At 38.7% G+C, this 22938-nt stretch overlaps 1 protein-coding gene across 3 annotated transcripts in view; it reads right to left on the bottom strand.

Moving 5' to 3' along the window:
- Nucleotides 1–20942, bottom strand: part of TMEM39B (transmembrane protein 39B) — a 509422-nt gene extending 488480 nt beyond the window's left edge. For 2 of the 3 annotated variants that reach the window (XM_044082633.1, XM_044082642.1), the window contains exon 1: nucleotides 20708–20942. The gene's annotated coding sequence lies outside the window, so the exon portion shown is untranslated. Of the gene's footprint in view, nucleotides 1–20552; nucleotides 20682–20707 lie in introns of those variants that run through there. The other variant, XM_044082651.1, reaches the window with a different exon arrangement.
- Between the last annotated feature and the right edge of the window lie 1996 nt (nucleotides 20943–22938).

Raw genomic sequence — 22938 nt, forward strand, 5'->3', positions numbered from 1 at the left:
TATCCAATCCACCTGCAGCATGTCTTTGGGATGTGGGAGGAAACCGGAGCACCCGGAGGAAACCCAAGCGACCACAGGGAGGACATGCAGACTCCGCACAGAAGGCACCCCAGCCGAGGATCGAACCGGAGAACCTCTTGCTGTGAGGCGGCAATGCTAGCCACTGCACCACCGTGGCTGCCCCTACCAACAAAACACTTCACAATAAAAGAAAAAAAAAATCCTTTTAAAGTATACAGCAGATCAAAATACCCTCATATCAAGGATAACATCAGAAATTCACTAAAGCATTATCTCGGAATTATACGGATTGTAAATATTTATACAAATGATCTTTGGATTGTCACGAATAAGGGCAGCAAATATTTCAATGGCTAATGCAAATAAAATAGGGGACAAGGGACATCCCTGCTTAGTGCCTGTGTTTATTTGAAAAGATTCAGGAGTGAAGGGGCCTAATTTAAACATAAGCTACATTGTTTTGGTATATTTTTTATTAGAGAAATGAAAGACGACGGAAAATGAAAATGACATAACACTTCAAACACATATTCCCAGTTGACACAATCGAAGCCTTTCCATGTCTAAACTAATCACTAGTGCTTTGTCACTTCCCTTGCTCAAATATTCAATAAGTGTTAAAATCCTTTGGATGTTATCATACGTGTGTCTTTCATGTATGAAGCCCGACTGATCATCATTTATCATTTGCGTTAGTGGGACCTTTAATCTATCTGCAAAGACGGATATAAATATTTACAAATTAGTATCATTCCAAGATAATGCTTTATGCATATGATATCTTTCTCACGTTAAGTAATTCACAAACAGTTCTATTAGAATTAGATTCTGTGATGAACCATTTCCAGAAAATCTCGGGTTTACATTTCACTAGATCTAAATCTACACATATGCTCTTAAGACGGGAAATGTACAAATCGGATAATCATCAGATTATTGGTGCAATCTCAGATTCTCTTGATTATCTAAGAATAGCACTATGTAAATCCACAGAAAACACAATTGATTATAATTATAAAAATATTATAAATTTAATAAATAAGCATACAAATAGATGGAATAAAATTCTCATCACCTTTGAAGACATGTTACAATTAATAAAAATGACACTTTTACCAAAAATACTCTACATTAGCTCTAGTTCTTAACTTTTCTTATAATTATCAATACATTAAAGATATAAACAGATTACTAATGAAATTCCTCTGGTTCCCCAAAAGAAACAGAATAGCTTTTTTACATCACATTAGATCTTGGGAGCAAGGAGGAAATCAAATTCCCGGATATTGAAACATATATTAATGCATCCATATTTAAGATTAAACTGGATTAATCCAATTAATTCGATTAATCTCATTAGCAGAGCTAGTAAGGGAGATGGCTAGAAAGGTGCTTGATGTGACATCTGGAAAAAGGAAGGAGGACAAGGAGACCTGCTGGTGGAATGAGGAAGTACAGGAGAGTATACAGAGGAAGAGGTTGGCGAAGAAGTGGGATTGTCAGAGAGATGAAGAAAGTAGACAAGAGTATAAAAAGAGATGAAGTGCATGGCAAAGAGAGAGGTGTTTTAGGCTAAGGATAAGGCATATGAAGAGTTGTATGAAAGGATGGACACTAAGGAGGAAGAAAAGGACATGTACCGATTGGCTAGACAGAGGGACCGAGCTAGTAAGGATGTGCAGCATGTTGTTGTAGTCTTTCGGCTTTCCCGGTTAGGGGTCGCCACAGTAGAACTCTGGTCCGCTAATGATTGGCAGTAGATTTTCACGAACGCCAAGGTGCCAGCTTGACGTTCAACATTCAACGAAAGCATGCCCATTACACGTCTTTCGAATGCCCACCCAACCGCGGAGAGGATGTGCAGCAGGTAAGGGTGATAAAAGATAATGAGGGAAACGTACTCAAGTGAGGAGAGTGTGTTGAGCAGATGGAAAGAGTACTTTGAGGGGCTGATGAAGAGAATGACAGGGAGAAGGTTGGATGACGTGCAGAGAGTGAATCATTAAGTGCAGTGGATTAGCAAGGAGGAAGTAAGGATAGCTATCAAGAGGATGAAGAATGGAAAGGCTGTTGGTCCACATGACATACCTATGGAAGCATGGAGATGCTTAGGAGAAATGGCAGTGGAATTTTTAAACTAGACTGTTTAATGAAATCGTGGAAAGTGAGAGATGCCCGAGGAATGGAGAATAAGTGTTTTGGTACCGATTTTTTAAGAATAAGGGTGATGTGCAGAGCTGTAGTAACTACAGAGGGAATAAATTTGATCAGTCACAGCATGAAGTTATGGGAAAGGAGTAGTAGAAGCTAGGTTAAGAAGGGAGGTGATGATTAGTGATCAGCAGTATGGATTCATGCCAGGAAAGAGCACTACAGATGCGATGTTTGCTCCGAGTGTGTTATTAGAGAAATACAGAAAAGGTCAGAAGGAGTTGCATTGTGTCTTTGTAGACTTGGAGAAAGCATATGACAGGGTGCCTAGAGAAGAGTTGTGGTATTGTATGAGGAAGTCGGGAGTGGCAGAGAAGTATGTAAGAGTGGTACAGGATATGTACGAGGGTAGTGTGACAGTGGTGAGGACTGCAGTGGGAGTGACAGATCCATTTAAGGTGGAGGTGGGATTACATCAAGGATCAGCTCAGAGTCCTTTCTTATTTGCAGTGGTGATGGACAGGTTGACAGATGAGATCAGACAGGAGGCCCCGTGGACTATGATGTTTGCAGATGACATTGTGATCCGTAGTGAGCAGGAATCAGGTTGAGGAGACTCTGGAGAGGTGGAGATATGCTCTAGAGAGCAGAGGAATGAAGGTCAGCAGGGCTAAGACAGTATATATGTCTGTAAATGAGAGGAAGGGTAGAGGAATGGTGAGAATGCAGGGAGTAGAGTTGGTAAAGGTGGACGAGTTTAAGTACTTGGGATCAACAGTTCAGAGTAATGGTGAATGTGGAAGAGAGGTGAAGAAGAGAGTACAGGCAGGGTGGAATGGGTGGAGAAGAGTGTCAGGAGTGATTTGTGACAGACGAGTACCAGTAAGAGTGAAAGGGAAGGTCTACAAGACAGCAGTGAGACCAGCTATGTTATATGGGTTGGAGACAGTGGCACTGACAAAAAGGCAGGAGTCGGAGCTGGATGTGGCAGAGTTAAAGATGTTAAGATTTGCACTCGGTGTGACTAGGATGGATATGATTAGAAATCAGTATATTAGAGGGTCAGCTCATGTTGGACAGTTTGGAGACAAAGCAAGAGAGACGAGATTGCGTTGGTTTGGACATGTGCTGAGGAGGGATGATGGGTATATTGGGAAAAAGATGCTAAGGATGGAGCTGCCAGGTAAGAGGAAGAGAGGAAGGCCTAAGATAAGGTTTATGGACGTGGTGAGAGAGGACATGCAGGCGGTTGGTGTGACACAGCAAGATGCAGAGGATAGGAAGAAATAGAAAGAGATGATCCGCTGTGGCGACCCCTAACGGGAAAAGCCGAAAGATGATGATGACTAAAAGAAATTTATTAATAATCCTTGGACAAAAGTTTTAGCACTTAGAGACTTTACAAATGGACCACAACTCTTTCTGAACTGATACTTGTACTAAAGAACTTGTGTATTTTAACTGTGATCTGCAGTTCTGCTTCAGGCCTATGTATACATTGTAAATACATTACTAACAAACAAGGTAAAAAAAACGGTCTTAGAATGAGAATACTGTTTGTCATTTGTTCTATTTTACTTTTCTTGGAAAACTTAAAATATTTTGAAAAAAAATTTTTTAAACTAAAAAACATCCAATACTATTAGATCTGCTAACGCAGGGCAGGAACATAAGCTAGCATCTAAAGGGAATGTCAATTACAAAACATTCTTTAGCTGTGTTAGGAAACACTAAGAAATAACACCCAACAGTGCTTAGAACTTATTCATAAATGGTACCAGGTACTCTAATCCTGTAGAGTCTGCCAATACATGAGCTAATAAATTCAATGTGAATTTTACTCTGCTGATTACTATCCAAAGCCCACTTACCCTTATATCTCCCAGACCCTGCTCCACCATCAGTAAACAACATGTACAGTAGGTGTTCTCTGAGACTAAATTCCTCCATGGGACTTCCCAAAATACCTGACAGAGACCGTATTTAACAAGCCCTGGCAGAGCAACTTACCATTTTACCTAGTTTAGCCACTGTCTTTGTCCCTGAGGTTTGGTGCACAGCAGTAGTGTTGCTACCCCAGAGTGGCCCCATGACTGAATCCAGGAATTAAATGTCCCATCAGTCTGACAAGTCTTATTTGCAAAGTCACGGTATAACTGACCTGATAAACTATGGTATTGAAAGTTTTATTAGGCTAGACACAGCAGACTGACTGACTATCAAGTGTAGATCTTACCTAATGAATCTGGTTAACTTCTAAAGATTATCACTGGTTGTTGACAGAGATCATGCTGTCCACACAGTGTACCTTGACCTGGACAATGTGTCAGACACTATCCCACATGCTGCCACAGGGGTCTCTTTGTAATGCATTAAGTTTACTAACTATGCAGTAAAATGGACAGAAAATTGGTTAAAGACAGAATCCACACGTTGTGGGTAAAAGGTGTTTTTATCGGAGTATTAAGGTGACCAGTGGTGTCCCACAGGCTCAGTGCTGGGGCCTCTTTTGTTTGGCATTTACTTTTCTGATCTTCAGAACACAAACCAAGCCCACAGGCTAACCAAGTTTACAGACAACTGTAAAGTGGGAGTAACTCTCAAGTCCCCTCTGACAAAGTCCTTCGGCAAGAAAATGCACTTGAAATACCCGAGATATTAAATACAGGATCAAACTGAAAGCTAAAAAGTGCAGTACTGTCACATTTGGCAACAGCTTCTCCCTCACACAGCATACAGCACAGACAACACCCCATTCCAAAATGAAAATGCTCAGTTATAAGACCTTGGAATGTGGGCTCAATTTCTTCTCCTTTGATGATCATGAAAAGAAAGTCCTTCCACTTAGCACAGCCAACTGCCAAAGGAATCCCACCAGACCTGACAAGGTCATAGTTTCAATTTACTCAGCAGTGCTTAGGGCAGTTACTGAATACAATACCCCCTTTGGACTATGCCACATTATACATATCAAATGACTAAAAGGCCTAAGAGGTTCCAAATGAAGATCAATGTCTTAAACACTCCACTATCTACTGATGAGTACTCTCACCCCACTGTCTAAGGAGGGGTACTGTCAAGCTGCAAATGGTTGCAAGACTCAGTTACCTTGCATTTCCTATAACTGACAAAAAAAAAAAAAAAAAAAAAGACAGAAATTGAGTTTAAACCGACTGCTGAAGTACATTATGACTTTCTGTAGTCGTCCTTTTCTAGTTTGATTCTCGACTGGGGTGCTTTCTGTGCAGAGTCTGCATGTCCTCCCTGCGTTCACGTGGGTTTCCTCCCACATTCTAAAAGACATGCGTATGGAATGTTTCTCCCTGGGCCTCTGCTGAAAATCTTTCACAAGTAGACTTTCCCGGTAAACAAATGTTAACAAACAAAAACTGTACGTTGTCTGCAGTGTATCCAAAATCCAATATATTTACGTAACAAAAATGAAAACATTTATCAATTGGCAAGAAGTTATGCAAAGTCTATTCTGGAACTTGAAAGTACAACCACAAGGAGAATATACTACCTTAAGGTAACCTACCAAATTTCAAACATACTCGTACTATTGCCACCTAAAACTAAAATCAGAATTAAAAAAAAAGTTACCAAGATGAATGTGAATAATAAGGTAACCTTTGCACTCCTTTAATACCGATCATAACTTTACAGGAAGACAAAGTAAGCAAAATTTCAGCTTTGCATTAAACAGAACACATTATAAACCTGTAAAAGGCAGACAGCTAGAAAAGCACTTGATGTACACCATGTTAATACATGCACTTAATGTGCAAACATGCATCTTTTTATGAAGGTCTGCACAGTCAATTTGTGGCACGTTTCAAAACTTTACATGTCAAAGCATTTTTAAAATATACTGGAGAAATACCAGTTTTAGTGCAATGTGCTCCAAAATGCTTTTTACATGAATGTTACATTTGCCAAAGCCGAAAGCAATACAATTATCAACCACTTTCAAGTGCGTTCACAGATGTGGTTGTGCCTTTCAAAAGTCAATGTGCAACAACTGCTTAACACGACAGTGGCAGTCATTTTACTTTAATGCTTGTAGAGAAATATACCATTTACCTTCATAACAGAGCATTACTTATCCAAAAAGATGCTGTTGTGACAATCTTCAGCACTGCCACATACGTGGTGTGTTTATATGCAAGTGTGTGTATGACTGAGCTTGATTTTCACTATTAAAATCAAGTACACACACACTTCTTTCATATATAATCCCCTCTTCTCCTCACTGGAATTTTATCCTTAATTTTCACTTCCCTTTCCTGCAAACCGCCCACTACTCCTGCCCTTCTCTTTAACCTACACTACTTAATTGTATTAGAAGTAAAGAGATCAGTTTTATTTGTAAATTTCACTTACAGGAATTTTTACTTCACACTGTTATGTTAGATTTCAACTGACTTTTGCTGCTTATACATATACGTTATTGCAATGCTGACCTGTGTTCTTGGTTTTACACATTTACTGCATGTTTGGTACTTTCCTTCCCAGGCCGCTGCCAGCGGCTAATCATTAAGCTCTGTTAACAAAATTTAATAATCATATTGGTTATGCAGAAGTTACTGAAACTGAAGAACAATATATACCTTTATTAATACACAATTCCTTACTTTATACAATGCAGAACTGCCTTATTTTTGGTGAAAAGGGAGACAATAAAATGTACTGAACTTATTAACTTATTCTAGCCAGAAAAGTTTCATTTAAAAAAAAAAAAAAAAAAAACCCACTAAGATCTACATTCTAGCTACAGGTAACAGATGTACATCTGACTCTATGTCTTTACCAACTGGACATTCAAGATGGCTGCACGTTGATCAACAACTTCAATTCAGGTCTTCCAGCAGGAGGAGAAAAAAAAATTACCAAAAGAGAGAGATAAAGGCTAGTAATTTTGCTAGCTTTAGTAAAATTCAGCTACTCGCCAATATGTACACTGCCTAGATGCCAGCAATGAAAGAAAAGAAAATCAACTAGAAAAAAAAGAAAGTTAAAACACCGACTGTGAAGAATTATGTAGCTGTTCAGTAAAAAGAAGTTCAAGCTCCAGCTTTAGTACAAGAGATGGCTTCCAGTAATTCAGAGGAAAATAAATGTAATGTACTCAGAGGTGAATAAAATAAATGAAAGATTGAAGAAGCATATTAACTCAAATAAAAGACTGGAAAACGAATGGAGTTTCAAGCAACTATTCAGATAAACTAATAAAACTGCAAAAAACAGAAGTCAGAATGAAGAAAATCCTGGCTGACTATGAGGTTTCTCAAGAAGAGCACTTTCACAAAATGGTACAGTTAGAGGACAGAGCATGCAGGGAAATGGAAAGAACAGACTATTAATTTTATAAAAGCACAAATAAGCAACTGGACTAGTATTCCATAGCAAAATATGGAAAATGAAAGGGCACATTATATGTATACTCAAAATTTGGCCACAAGACAAAAGCCAGGACCTTCATCAGTAAAGATACAATCCTACCAGCATAAACAGAGTTGATCACCACAAAACTGTGACAGAACACCAAAGTATTACAAATTGAGACAAATAGTGTTTGCAGAAAATTATTATTCACTGTAGACCAGGCAGAATAGAAGCAAATGTATCCCAGCAATCAGGGAATGTCGAAAGGCAGGAGTGAGATGCAAGCTGCTACATTTGGCCGTCTTCATGATGCAGTACACATTACTGCGGAAATACAACAGTTTGCCCAACAAGAAGTGAACTATCAAAAATAAGGGGACTCTGCTTCTCATTCTTTTAATGAAACTCAGATTTTGCCAGTGAAACTTTTCCAATACATCAGACAAAGATAAAACCACAGAAGTTAAAGAACAAGGAGTTTCTTGGGCTTGTATGAGTCTCTAGTTTGGGGAGATGGAGATTAACAGGAAGAAAACCAGCAATACTGAAATTAGTGAATAAATGTAATTTTATAAAGCATCAATAACATTTGTGAAACATGACTTTTAATGACTTTTTTAAACTTGTGGATGGACTAAAAAGCATATGCCGCACTTCAAAATAAGTAAAATATTTTTTGTTCTCAACAGTATTTGTATAATAGATCTCATTATATACATTGCATGTTATACAGTAAAGCAAATTTGTGTAGTATATAGTCAGGGGTATCTAAATGAAGGGGGGAGTATTTTCAGTGATAAAAAAAACGTAAAGAGAGAAGAAAGCCTGAACTACAGCATGTTTTAGTTAACGTACTGCAATCTTGGACTACTGGTTTGGGGGGATGGGGTGTACAACTGCACCGATTGTAAGATATGTAGAGTTGAGATGTTTTCTCTTACTTTTGCATAGTTGATTGTCTGGATTAATGCCCTTGGCTTAATCTATTAAACATTTTTGCATTAACTACCTGGGCTTTAAAAGACGACAACACCATGAATGTAATGAAAAAGTTTTCCTTTAGCAAATAAATGTTCAGTGTGAGTTGAGGTCTGCCGCTGAAAGCAACTTTACATTCTGCTCTTATATTCCCATGGAGGCAAGCTGACTCCAGGTGCAGACAATAAATCTTGAGAGGCCTGGACATTGTTTGCTGAGGGAAATGTAAAATTAAAAAGGTACAATGGCAAGCAGCTCAGTAAAAAAGTTTGAAATTATTGGAAGTGAATTAGAGCAGCTTTTGTGGTACCTAAATTTAATGAATTTGCTAGAATAGTGTATAATTAAGTTTTATTTGAAGATAGCCACAGCAAAACATGTTAATTGAAAGGGCACATTATATGTATACTCAAAATATGGCCACAAGACAAAAGCCAAAAAGTTAATGCTTTCTGAAAATATACAAGCTATTTTCACATCTGAGAGGGAAGAGAGATAAGACGAGAACAGGCAGTAAGTAGGAGCACAGACTGTCACATGCTCTTTAACATGGATAACCTTAATTTTAGGTTAGGTAATGCCTGTATGTGCTGTTTATGTAACAAAAACAAAAGCATTTATCAACTGGCAGGAAATTATGCAAAGTGTTCATGGCATGTGCTTTTTTTTGATTGAGGGTTTCATTAAAACAAAAAGATGGGATTATTGAATTATATTAAGTAATGCAGAGTGGAAATAGCAATGCTACAGGAGACACATTTGGAAAGAAATGAGCATATGAATTAAAGAAAGGATTTCAGGATGGATATTAAGCAGAATAATCAGGGACAAAGGAAAAGAGGAGTACTTATATTAACTGCTAGAGGAGTTACAATAATGATAGAAGGGGAGGAGAAAATAATGGGAGGCAAGAGGGGAGGATTGCACTGGCATGTACTTGTATTTCACTTCAAACTACTATTATGGAGCTTATGAAAATACTAGCAATGGAACCAAGTCATTCTGAGCAAATAACTAGAGATGGTAGGGTATTAAAATGGGAAGAGGGCAAGAAGACATTTGGACTGCAGGCTAGAGACTGCTTTCCACATCAGAGATAGAGTATAGGCAAAAAGAAAGGGATAAGGGAATCCTAAGTGCTCTGGCAGAGTTTTTAGTTGAATCTAGAATAGAAGCTGCTATTACAGGTATAGAAGATATTGCAAAATGACTACAAGAATCAATAAGAGGAGACTGGAAAAGCAATTTTCAAGGGAACAATGGGAGGGCATATCTATGGCTCCTAAATATGCAGCAAAGTCTAGAAGATTTAGGATTGTTGCCTGGAGGTGTTAGCATGTAATTGTACTCCAAGCAGACTCCAAAAATTTTTCTCACAAAGATAGCAGATACTGGAGTTGTGATGGGGAAAGAGGTAACTGAGAACGTGTGTGTTGGTTGTGTAATGAACTTGCATACTTCAAAAATTCCCTAAAAAGAGTACTCTGTCAGGAATACTGGGCTATCAAATGAGTGTAACTAAGGAAGTTTTATTTGAGTTAGGACATAGAATCTGAATTACCTAGACATAGTAATGTCCTGTTGTGTAATTCTGGTGTCAATAACAAGGTAGGAGTAAATTGCATACAAATAATGGAAATAGTGGGAACAACATGCAGAATATGTTCTGCAGGAGGAGTGAGGTTTAAGGGGAAGGCAGCAATTTATGTAATGTCAGACTGATGACAATTACACAAAAGAATATATGTGATGTATAATGCCTGGAACATGTTAATATGGTTTTCATTAATATACATGCATAAATATAAAAACTTCCACTGCTAACAAAAAAGATGCTTCCATTTGTAAGTGCTAGTGGTTATAAAATACATGATATATCATGAAAACATGGTCATATGTCACTGGGATGGGGGGGGGGGTCTCTGCAACATACATAAACTCTGTTTACATACAGAAACTTTCTACTAATGTAACACTGACTTTTTCACAAAGAGGAAGTCCTCCTTTGTCCCCTAAAAGAAAAACACAAGAAATACTTAAGCAAACAATAATTTCCGACAGGGCGGGTGTTATGGGGAATTATACAATGACCCCCCAATTAATATTCAAAAACATGCACGCTGATTGGCCAAGCCCAACCAGCATGCCCATTGTAAATCCCACAATATACCAACGGAAAAAGGTCTGGCCACTTGGACTTCTTTCCGTTGGTATATTGTTTAAATTTTATTTTTATTTCTTAAAAAATAAAATCTAGCCCCAACTCCAGACATACCAGAGGCGTAGCTTGGGCAAAATACTAGGGAAATCAGGTATGTTACGTACCGGATATCCCTTGTATTTCTTCCATGCTCTCTCTCCTACCCCTAAACTGCCCTAAAGTTTTTTTTTTTTTTTTTTTTTTTTAAAATTAAAAACAAAAAGAAAACAAAAAACGGAGCAATGGAGACTTTTTCTCTGTTGCTTCCATTTCAAAGCATTGATGTACTGGTTATGCGTGGGAACGCAAGTCCCATACCGATGCGCAGTACATCAACACAAGGAAGCAGTATACCACCAGCTGCATAAGAATAGTAATGCGCCGTTATACAAAGACATTAAGAAAAGTATGTATTTTTTTCTTAAATAATGTTATTGCATAATAGCAATAATCGACTCCGTGGTTGTCGTATATTGAAATTTATCCACAGTTGGCTTTAATCACTCAGGCTTTGCCCTCGTGATTAAAATGACACCAACTGTGGGTAAATCTTCAATACACCACATCACGTTGTCTGTTACTGTTTAAATAATGGACCACTTAATGTTGTTGTAAGGACTGATGCTGCAGGTGGAGTGCCTCTTCACTTTGGACGTGTCTGTCATTTCCCCAATAGCACCCAACATGAGGGTATCACTGTGCTTAAAAAATGGGCTGATAAATTGTTTTGCATTTGTTTCACCATCAGTAAATTCTTTATTTTTTTTATATTTTTGATATAATAGTTCATCCACTGAAAGTTTCATAAGTGCTTTAAAATATGCATTTGCTACTGGAGAAAGTAATTTACATCCAAAAAATACATTAGTTATTTAATGTCTTCAAACACAAACACACACAGACATACATTAGTTATTTAATGTCTTCAAACACAAACACACACAGACACACGCATGCAAGTTTCATAAATACACAGACTAACAGATGAATAAGGACAGAGAGTTTCTCACCCATATGAAGAAATTCACAGACACCCACAAAAAGGTACATGCAGAGGTACAGACTCGCACAAAATAAAACACACAACCAGAAGTTACGACTCCCTTTTTTTCTGTCTTTACCTCAGATCTGCCATTGTCAAAGGGAAAAAAAATATATACAGTAGAAAACAATGCACCCGCCATTAAAATGTCCCCTCTGAATGTGTCTCAAATTTCTGCTCGGTCCCTTAAAGCAAGGTAAATCTCTGTCCCTCTTCCTCATAACTCCCAACCTATTAGCACAAGAATTCTTGAAAAATCCAAAAGTAGTGGGGGACAAAGGACCACACATTTTAATTATTGACCTTATACGCTTAGAACTGTTAGAACAGTTTTGCATTCGAATGCATTTTCCAAAGGACATGAAAGTCTGAAACTCAAAGTGATCTGTCATTATGTACTGACTTAAATGCTCAAACATCTGCCAGAAAGCCACACATTTTATGTAAAAAAGAGCAAAAGTGAGGAAACATCTGGACATACGCAAGCATTCTTTTATTTTTTTATTTTTATTTTATTTAACATTTGTTGACCGGGAAAGTCCGACTAGGTTCCACAGAGCCTGTTTTCAGCGGAGGCCCGGGGAGAAATGCTCCAGATGCATGTCTTTGGAATGTGGGAGGAAACCAAAGTACCCGGAGGAAACCCACGCGAACACAGGGAGAACATGCAAACTCCACACAGAAGGCACCCCAGAGAACCTCTTGCTGTGAGGCGACAACGTTAACCGCTGCACCACTGTGCCGCCTTTTAATACAACTAACTGCATTACTTGTGATTTAAAATGTTTCCACACTCGCAAAATGTGACTTGTTAAGATGGGAGGATTGCAAGGGATTAAGAAAAACAGCAGCTATTTTTGTATTTTATTTTTTAATTAATGCTTGCTAAACAGGACCTATTCAGCAAGCAAAACCAACATGGTGGCCATTTGATTTTAGTTTGGACTTCAAGGGAGCTTAAGATGCTGCCCTGAAGCTGTGGATGTGATATGGGGCTCTCCCTGTGCACAGCAATACTCTCCTGAGAATATCTGTTCACCATTAGGGTACATTGTTAACAGACCATTACCCAATACATATTAAAACAATGCCACAATAATCAGTTTTTTCTTTATATTATCTCACCAAAAAAAGGACCAGCTTTAATAGATTTCCTTATTTGAGCATTTTCAGATTAAGTTCCTTGCAACCATAACTAAATTATTATTATTACTACTACCATGTACTATACAATACAAACATCTTGATAAGTTTCTGGCAAAACATCTAACAATAAAAGGTGTAAATGTAAATGCAGCTACGATGGGTTTAGCTTAAGGAATTATACACAAGGGCCATACAGCAGTAAAGCTCCGTCGTTTAGAATTAAATTCAGGGAACACTGTTTGCTAGCATTTTTCACTCTGAATACCTGTGTCTGCACAAACACCGCCTGGTCAAGCAACCTCTTCAGAGGAGGACAGCAGACAACTGCCGAACATCACTGTACAGCATACCATGTTCACTGTACTAGTCCTATTGTTCTTTAAATTCTTCCTACACTTTTGGAAGTAGATTTGTTCACTTTTCCCCTAAACTAGGGCCCCCTACATGGGACTTTAGCCCTACAATATTCACAAGCAATCCATCTACACACATATTTTCAGCCTCAAATTGAATTTTATTTATTTATTTATAGTTTGCTTACAGGGAAATTCTGACTGGGCAGACTGCCCATTCTCAGTGGAGGGCTAGAGAGAAAAGCTCCCAACACTGACAGAATAAGATTACAAAATAGGAAGAATAAAATTACAATAGGCATACAACAGAAAGTCTTAATATATTCAAAATTATCAAATACAATTCTAAGTAGTTGTTTTTAATGATAGTCATATATAGCACATTATAGTGTAGGTCAAGATGCATTCAATTAGACAGGTGATAGTGAAGACACTGAGATAAGAAAGAATAGAAAATAGAAGTGTAAAAAAAAAAAAAAAAAAAAAAAAAAAAAGTCAGGCCTGTATATATTAATCTTGAATAGCTTCTTAGTTTTTTTAAACCAGATAAGTGAAAAAGAGAAAAGGTTCACTTAATACTATGTAATGGTGGTATCATATGCAATCCATATCCTGGACAACTCATTACATCTTCCAACAAATTTTGCTTCAGCCGCTAACCTTCTCGCTGTACTGGAAATGCTGAACTTCCTGTTCTTTAACCTCATAAAGTTAATAAAAACTCCAGACTAGCCAAAAGCTGTAAAACAAATAGTTATACGATTTTCCTGATAAACGGCACTCTGAGAAAAAAATTCAAGTGCAGAACCAGAAAAGCAAAAGGCAATACATTTGTTTAACAACACAAGGCAAGAAAGTTAGCAGCAGCCCTGCACCTCAGCAAAATACGAGGCAAAGAGCAATGAAATCATCAAAGCACAGGTAATGATTTATATTTATACATGCATTAGTCAATGCAGTCTAAAACAGAAACGTGTGAATTTAAAACAAAAATGTAGAGTATCCGCATTCAATAAAACTAAGCAATGCTAAACAACACACACATAAAAGAATAAACAACGAAACATACAAGACACTAAAATGACAGTTTTATTTTGAGCCTGGCAAAAAATGGACAGCCAGTCTTGAACATACCAACAATACTAGGCAAGTGATAGTGGGGAATCACAAAATGATTAGCCATACACATCTTCAAGTAGCCACTCAGACAATTTTGGGGTGATAATAGTCAGCACCGACACTGTGACAGGCAAGCACAATAAAGTCCAAACTTACACAGCAATTTGTATTTTGTGTGGTCTATATTCCATAGTTGCAGGCAAACCAAGGTCTTCATTAGGAGAGTCCCCATGTCTCCAGTACAGCTCATGAATGCACAAATAGACGCACAATGTAATCCAAGGGCACACTAGCTTGGCTAATAAATTAGCAATACTACATAGTTTTCAGCAGAGAATAAAATGGTGTGTATACACACACACACTTTTTAATAGTTACTTCTGATGACCTTCAAAGCCATATGAACATTGTATACAGCAATGAAATTAAGTTTGCCATTACTTAGTAAGAAGAAATACAACTGCTTTAATAATTTAAGAAACAACTCATAAAATACAATAATTTAAGAAAAAAACAATTTGCTGATAACACTGTAGTTATTACCCACTATTAAGACCTGCCCAAACTAAATAATACACAAGGTTTATTACTCTGTGAAATTAAACTCCAAAACCTATTCTTAGAATCTCAAGGTGGTTTTAAATTGAGTATATTGAACTAGAAGTTTGCTCTGCTTCCCTGCAGAACTACATTATATTTTGTGCAACTCCACGATGGAATGCTGTCCCTTTGAGACACACTTTCCAAACTGTACTCCTATAATTTATGAATAATGAAACACTAAAAAATATCATGCAAACAAATGAAGGACTGGAATATTAGACATATTACAGGACACATCCTACCTGATGTGGATCACTAGTTAAAGCTTCTATTATTACAATATACGAACAAATAATCCTAACCATTCTAGAAAAGAAAAACGGACTGCTGGCTACCACTACAACTAGGTAAGACACATGGTTAACCTTTGGGAATGAACATTACACCTGACTTCTTTAACACCTCGTATGGATGCAATGGGTAGGGGCTTCTCCAGAAAGTAAGTTAGGAAAAGGGGGTAAATAAATATATCTGTCAAGGCCAACATGAGAATGATTCTGGACATGTGCCATCTGTTTTTCTGTAAAACCAGATCAGAAGAAGAAATAGGACAAAGGTAAAAGAACGGAATAGTCTGGGGGCATATCTGGACCACAGCATCCCTGGGACATACTCCCATACTCATTTTAATAATGCTTCATTTTTGAGCCAGCCAGGAAAGCAAACAGGTCACAGCAAATTTCCAAGTCACTTGCGAGCAGAGGTTCCACTTGTAAGACGGATGCAAGTGGTAGCAGAGCTTGTTCTCTAGCAAACTAACCTTTGCCACTATGTGGTCAGACACAAAGTGATCTAAAAACACAGCCTATTGCCACACTTTCATGGCTTCCTCAGAAAGGATAGGAAAGGAACTCCCTCACACATTTGCTGATGCACCAACCCACAATCATGTTGTTGGAGTGGATGGCTATCACACCCTTGGGGAGAGAGTCCCAGACAGCTTGGAGAGTCAGGAGGACTACCCGCATATCCAAGATGCTGCCATGCGCTGCTTCCTTGGAAAACATGAAGAAACCCTGAACTAGCAGCCTATCCTAGGGCTGATGTGTCTACACTGACTGCCACTGATGGGATGGATAACAAAGTGACTTCTCTTTGATAAGTTAGGAAGGTGCATTCACCAGAGATCCACCTTACAGATGTTTAATATGTGCATAAGGTAAGACGCTGTATATGAAATCCACTGCCACTGGACTCAATAACGTCAACTTTAACACTCAAATGAAGCATCACTAAACACCGCAGTCACCACAAGACCCTGATCGTAACGCAGAAACATACCTACCTAGAAGTACAAAACTTTGGCTTGAAGGAGGTGTATCCCTTTTCACTAAACATGCTCTGCATGCTACAGAATCCAAGCTGCAGCCAGTAAATGTGAGCAGTCAGGAAGGAGCCAGCTGTGGCTTTGCAAGGTTTGCTGTAACGCCTACTAAATGAAATAATGAGATGAGAGGCTCCTAACAGAAACCAAAGCCTGACTACATGGCGCAACTATAAGCCACTCATCTAGGTATAGTAGATGATGACTCTGGCTCGATACAGTCGCTGTTGTGTCAAAGGAAATGCATTTCCATGCAGGGTTACGTGAAGTGAGGCTATGAGTGTCCAGAAGTGACAAAAACTGGCTACTGCCTTAAATAAAAAAACCTCTTGGACACTCATCTCATTCTGATGTAGAGGTACATGTATATATGGGTCAAAGAGGACATCCAGGACTGTCTAATAGAAACCTTTTATAAATCACTGGAGAATTATACTGCAAACGTGTAAATATGGATACATGACAATTTACTTAACTGTGGCATATTGAAAGTCAAAATGCCGAAACTTTACAATGCTGAACTTAAAACATCTACTAAAAGCATACATGTGCTATACAAGCACACAGCTCCAATATACATCCACTCAAACAATAACCCCCCCCCCCCCCCCACCATTAGTGAAACCCAGAAATGGGTGCTACACGAGTCCTGCTGTCTACAAATGTACAGGAGTAGCTACTCAGATTTCAATGATTTTTAGCATTTTGACATTTCAACATTGCACACTCAGTATTACTAATTTCAGTATATTTACACCACTGTATAACACTATAACAAGTTACCAAAACACAAACAATGTACATTGACTAACAGCAGTTTCTTTTTTTTTTTTTTTAGGGCTTCGAAATTTGTAGGAATCTTGACCATGGTATAAGTAAATAACCAACAACTGGTGCAAAAGCAGCAAGGCATCAAACACTATGTAACAAATCTCCAGTGTACACATCCACCTGCTATATCAAACACTATGTAACAAATCTCCAGTGTACACATCCACCTGCTATATCAAACACTATGTAACAAATCTCCAGTGTACACATCCACCTGCTATATCAAACACTATGTAACAAATCTCCAGTGTACACATCCACCTGCTATATCAAACACTATGTAACAAATCTCCAGTGTACACATCCACCTGCTATATCAAACACTATGTAACAAATCTCCAGTGTACACATCCACCTGCTATATCAAACACTATGTAACAAATCTCCAGTGTACACATCCACCTGCTATATCAAACACTATGTAACAAATCTCCAGTGTACACATCCACCTGCTATATCAAACACTATGTAACAAATCTCCAGTGTACACATCCACCTGCTATATCAAACACTATGTAACAAATCTCCAGTGTACACATCCACCTGCTATATCAAACACTATGTAACAAATCTCCAGTGTACACATCCACCTGCTATATCAAACACTATGTAACAAATCTCCAGTGTACACATCCACCTGCTATATCAAACACTATGTAACAAATCTCCAGTGTACACATCCACCTGCTATATCAAACACTATGTAACAAATCTCCAGTGTACACATCCACCTGCTATATCAAACACTATGTAACAAATCTCCAGTGTACACATCCACCTGCTATATCAAACACTATGTAACAAATCTCCAGTGTACACATCCACCTGCTATATCAAACACTATGTAACAAATCTCCAGTGTACACATCCACCTGCTATGAACATTTTACCATCTTTACATCTACCCATCCCAAATTCCTTTTTTACCAGTTTTCTTGCTACAAATCTATTTCTGTAATCATACCCGTTTTATAACAATGTATCTTATTTACTAAATAAAGTACCCACACTTCTGTGTTTTATTTGCATTTGTTAAATGACAATACAGCACAAGCATGGATACATATTAACCTTTTTCAGACTAAGCCTGGGAGCACTGTCAGCTTAAGTGACTAATTCACAGTTAGAAGAGGAAATTGGTGGGTGAATGAATCATACCTGGGACTACAAGAAAAAACATTACCAGCTCAAAGCCTTAATCTTCTGCACTACCAGGTTATTCTCCACAGCGGAGCTTCTCTCATTATACCTGTGATGAAAATGGGTTCCGCCCAATCAGACCACTCCTGAAAACAAGTAGAAATACATTTTCAATAACAGAGTCAGTGGCATAGCATATTACCGACTGCTGCCCACACTCTTGCCCTCCATGTCTACTGTAGAATGGGTAAATCCAGATCCATAAAAACTTCCCTACCTTGACACCACATAATAATACTACAATTCTGAACATTATGGGCAAAGCAGAATGCACCACCTACACAGAAGTATGAACATCTCTCATCTCCCTGCTCCATTCTGAACCTGCATCTGCTATTAAAAGACATAAATCTCAACCCCTCACTTCCAAAATGTGGAACACTTCTTACCAATGTGGAACAGATGGGCAAAGCGTTGAACACAAACACTAACAACTTCAGCTAAGAAGCTCACAGCACAATTAGCTAAGAAGCTCACAACACAATTAATAGCTGTTCAAACTCTCAAGAAGTGCTTCTGATAAATTATGACTCATTACTTACCACTGACATTTGTTAAAAATGAACAATGAATGTGACAGACCATTACAATATAGAAGTGTGGAACCTAAGATTTTTTTAAGGCTCAAAATGAGGAATACGCAATTCTCATAATAAAGTACGCAAGAGGCTAAAACTGCTAAAGTGTATTCCCATTTTAAAATAACCTGCACAAGTGCATACCCATCTACTTGCTTGTTAAGCAAAACTAATACTGGTTCACGTGTTCAATGTATAATGCAAGACTCCAGAGAACGTGAGTATATGGATACCCCGTACTGAAACCAAGCGCACTACCAGACCTCTTGACCTTCCATCTCCAAAATGAGGAACATAATGGGCAAAATGTGAAACACCTAACAGTTTACTAACAATTTCAATTAAGAAGCTAAAATTTGCTAGCTTATACTTATAAGAAGTCCTTTTAATGAATGAATATGATTCAGTACTATTTAACATGGATATCAATTAAAATAATTCATAACACTGAATTTAACTCGGATCCTTTCAATGTGGAACTTGGAGGGACAGGAGCCAAGACCCAAAATGAGGTACATTCCTCCTAATAAGGTACACTTCAGAGGTATGCTGTTAACCATATTCAAGCCCAGCAGGATCGGTTTCAAGCTTCAGAACTGTCAAGATTTTTGCCTCATACTTTCAGTCTGCTCCTCATTAAATTTGCGGTTTTCTGTGAAATCTTTCACGACTGAAGTAAATAAATAATTACAAACATTTGAATTTCAAACTTCACACCCTTCAGAAAAACTCATGGTAATGCAAAACACGTTATTCTCTCAAGTTTACAAGAGCAGTATTTAAATATTGTCCTTAGTTGTTTGCCTTTGCACCTCACCACATTTTGGCTTTGTATAGAATTCTTGACCTATGAGGTATGATCAGTTTGCTTGGAACAAAACGGACAGCCACGTATGAGCATGCACAAGCTTGAGTTACAGATGCAGGAATACTTTTGCCTCTTTTTACAGCTAAAGGCCAAAGACGTTTAAATGCGTGTATCTTGCAAGCAACATTGCAGCAAAACCAGCTCCATTAACTCCTTAAATGTTTATTGCAGTCCCCAACAGGTACTTTGGAGACTACAGATCATGCGTTGACACTAACCCATTAGTATAAGGCTAAGCTGCACGAAGACAGTAGCACTATAACATATGCTGCATTGTAAGATTACTTGATATTGTCTACCTTAGGTCGGGCTCGGTTAAGGAACATGTTAGCCAGGTTACAGAATAGAAACTAAGAAACTGTATAACGTTAAGGGAATTCATTAATGCTAACACAGCGCTCCCATGCGCCCCCAGTAACGTCAAAAAGAATAAACACAGCTCCAAGTTTCACCAACTATGCTTTGCAGTAATCCCATCACAAGTCATAGCGTAGATAAAATGTCTAACCACAAAAAGTAGTGTCTTAACATTTAATAAAGGGGGACGCAGTTCATCAAGACCGTTAACTGTCACACGTATCAAACTCGGAGATAGCATCCCGTCCCCTAAAACCAGCAGTTAAGGTCCAAAACTCGTGTATTAACTGCACAGAACTCTTGCTGTCGCGAAGCCCAAAAAGGGACAGAACCAACAACACATAAAAGTACTTCAGTCTCCAATTTAACTCATAAGTCCCACTTTACAGACAATACCTTTCAGGAAAAGCCCGCCAGTACCAGCAAGCGCAACGGAAACAAACATAGCCCATTAGGTTGAGCTAGCTAGCAACTCAGCGAACCGAACCACAAAGGGCCATTGAGGCCTAATGGCACCATTCATGTCATGACTAGCAAAAGAAAACACGTACCACATCAAAGTTTCCCGCAAAGCGGGGCTGAAGAAAGGATAGAAAATCCAAAACAAATATCGAGGTCTGCCGTCGGTTGACACTGATAGAGGAAATACAATAGTTAGAGTACCAAGTCCACGGACCGCTAACAGAAACGGAACCAATGTTAGGAGGAAAAGCAGCACGGACGGACCTCTACAGGAGTAGCGCCTGAGAGGTGGAACCAGAACGTGCTTGTAATAGACCGGTAATAGAAGAATACAACAGGCTGTGTATGTGGTGGGGGTTCATGTGCTTTATTTACTCCATAAATTGTTGTACTTCTTGCCGCTTTAGAAACTTATGGTAGAATGAGCAACAGTAACAATGAGTCTTTTTATTCTTTGTTTACCGGAATAATGTACTGATCTGAATGGCCATTTGCAGGTACTGTCTGGGTGAATAGGATCGCTTAAAAATTAACAAACGTATTTACACATCCAAGGATGTACTTAAATTAAAAATACATATAGATGCAAGAAGGTGCGGTTTTGTATTTGAACATTACCCCACCAGATGCGCACTAAGGACCGCCCAAAACCCTCCCACCACTCTGCGCATATACTTTTGGAAGTGCTCTGAATAACATCCGGAGACCATCGCCTGCAAAATGAATATGCAAAGCATTGTAATTACTTCGGTACAAACCCTTTTCTCTCTTATTTGCTGGTACCAGGATTGTGACACGACAGCAGTCCAATTTCCAGTGATCAAAAGGTTCAATTATTCAAACGAACACAGAATATGCTGCATTTATAAAAAGTATTAACAATATTGCACTTAAAATTGCAATTCTTTGAAGTGTGAGGGGTACGAACACATAATATGCTACATATGTATGCAAACTATTACAGCATTAGACAGACTTAAAATTACAGTTCTGTAAGGGTGCGGGTGGCAACCTTTCTGAGATGTCTTTTTATTGCATTTATTTATTGTCCCACCCACTCCCAAGGGCGGCCACGGTGCAGCTGCTAGTATTATCGCCTCACAGCAAGAGGTTCTCCGGTTCGATCCTCGGCTGGGGTGCCTTCTGTGCAGAGTCTGCATGTCCTCCCTATGGTCGCGTGGGTTTCCTCCGGGTGCTCCAGTTTCCTCCCACATTCCAAAGACATGCTGTAGGTGGATTGGACAATCTAAATTGGCCCTAGGAGTGAGTGCGTGCGTGTTCCTTCTGTGGAAGGTTGGGCGCTGGGCTGGCAACTCAACACCGTAAAAACTCTACCTCCCAATTGAGCGGACAGGTGATCCGCTGTAGTGATCCTTAACAGAGAAAAGCCGAAGGAAGAAGATCAATTGTCCCACTGCCTATTGCTGCTTTACCTCCATAAATATGTGCAAAGAAAGGTTGGGTGTGCAGGTGGGCTTGCCCCCCCCCTGCTAAACCAATTACTGCACAAAATTATAGTACAAAAAGGTGGGGGGAGGGGTGCAGGGGTTTTGGCGTTTATGTAGTTCACTGTAGCAGTTACTTGAAAATAGTGTATTTCCTCCACAGAAGTGTGTTTTTTGATCCTACAAAGATTCTGACCCGCTAATATTTATTTATTTTATTTATTTAAATTTGTTGACCGGGAGTGTCCGACTGGACGTGGGTCCATTTTCAGCGGAGGCCCGGGGAGAAAAGCTCCACAGTAAAATAAACAGACAGTAGTTACATTGGATTACATAGTGATTAACAATTTAACACAGAAATTACTTACAACATATTTACAGATGAAGAACATAGTACATCAGTAGACAACTAGAATCTTTATCTGTGAAGTACATAACAGGCATTAACAAATGTAACAATGAAAAGTTCCTGCTGTATAATAAAGTACTAGGCTTATGAGCATCTGAGCTTGCTATCGTCAAGGTAGTTAGTGGAGGTGAAAGAAAGGTAGTAGTTGGATGGGGTGGATGATATTAGAGTGGGAGTTGCAAGGGCATAGCCAGCATGTTTTTAGGTGCGCTTTTAATAAAGTTTTGAAGTTGGTGCATGATGGTACGGAGGTAATTGTGGGTGGGAGTGAGTTCCATAATTTGGCTATGGCGCAAGAGAATAGTGCTTCACCAGCAGAGTTATTGGCTTTAGTGATCTGCAAGTGATTTTTGTTGCTGGATCTTAGTGGTCTGGTGGTGCGATAGGGTTGGAGTAGATTCTGGAGGGATGGTACATTTAGTGGATGGTTTACTAGTTTGTGGGTGAGTGAGAGTTGATACCATTG

The sequence above is a fragment of the Protopterus annectens genome, chromosome 1.part1 (genome assembly GCF_019279795.1).
Source record: "Protopterus annectens isolate FY-2018-M chromosome 1.part1, PAN1.0, whole genome shotgun sequence".
NCBI lineage: Eukaryota > Metazoa > Chordata > Ceratodontiformes > Protopteridae > Protopterus > Protopterus annectens.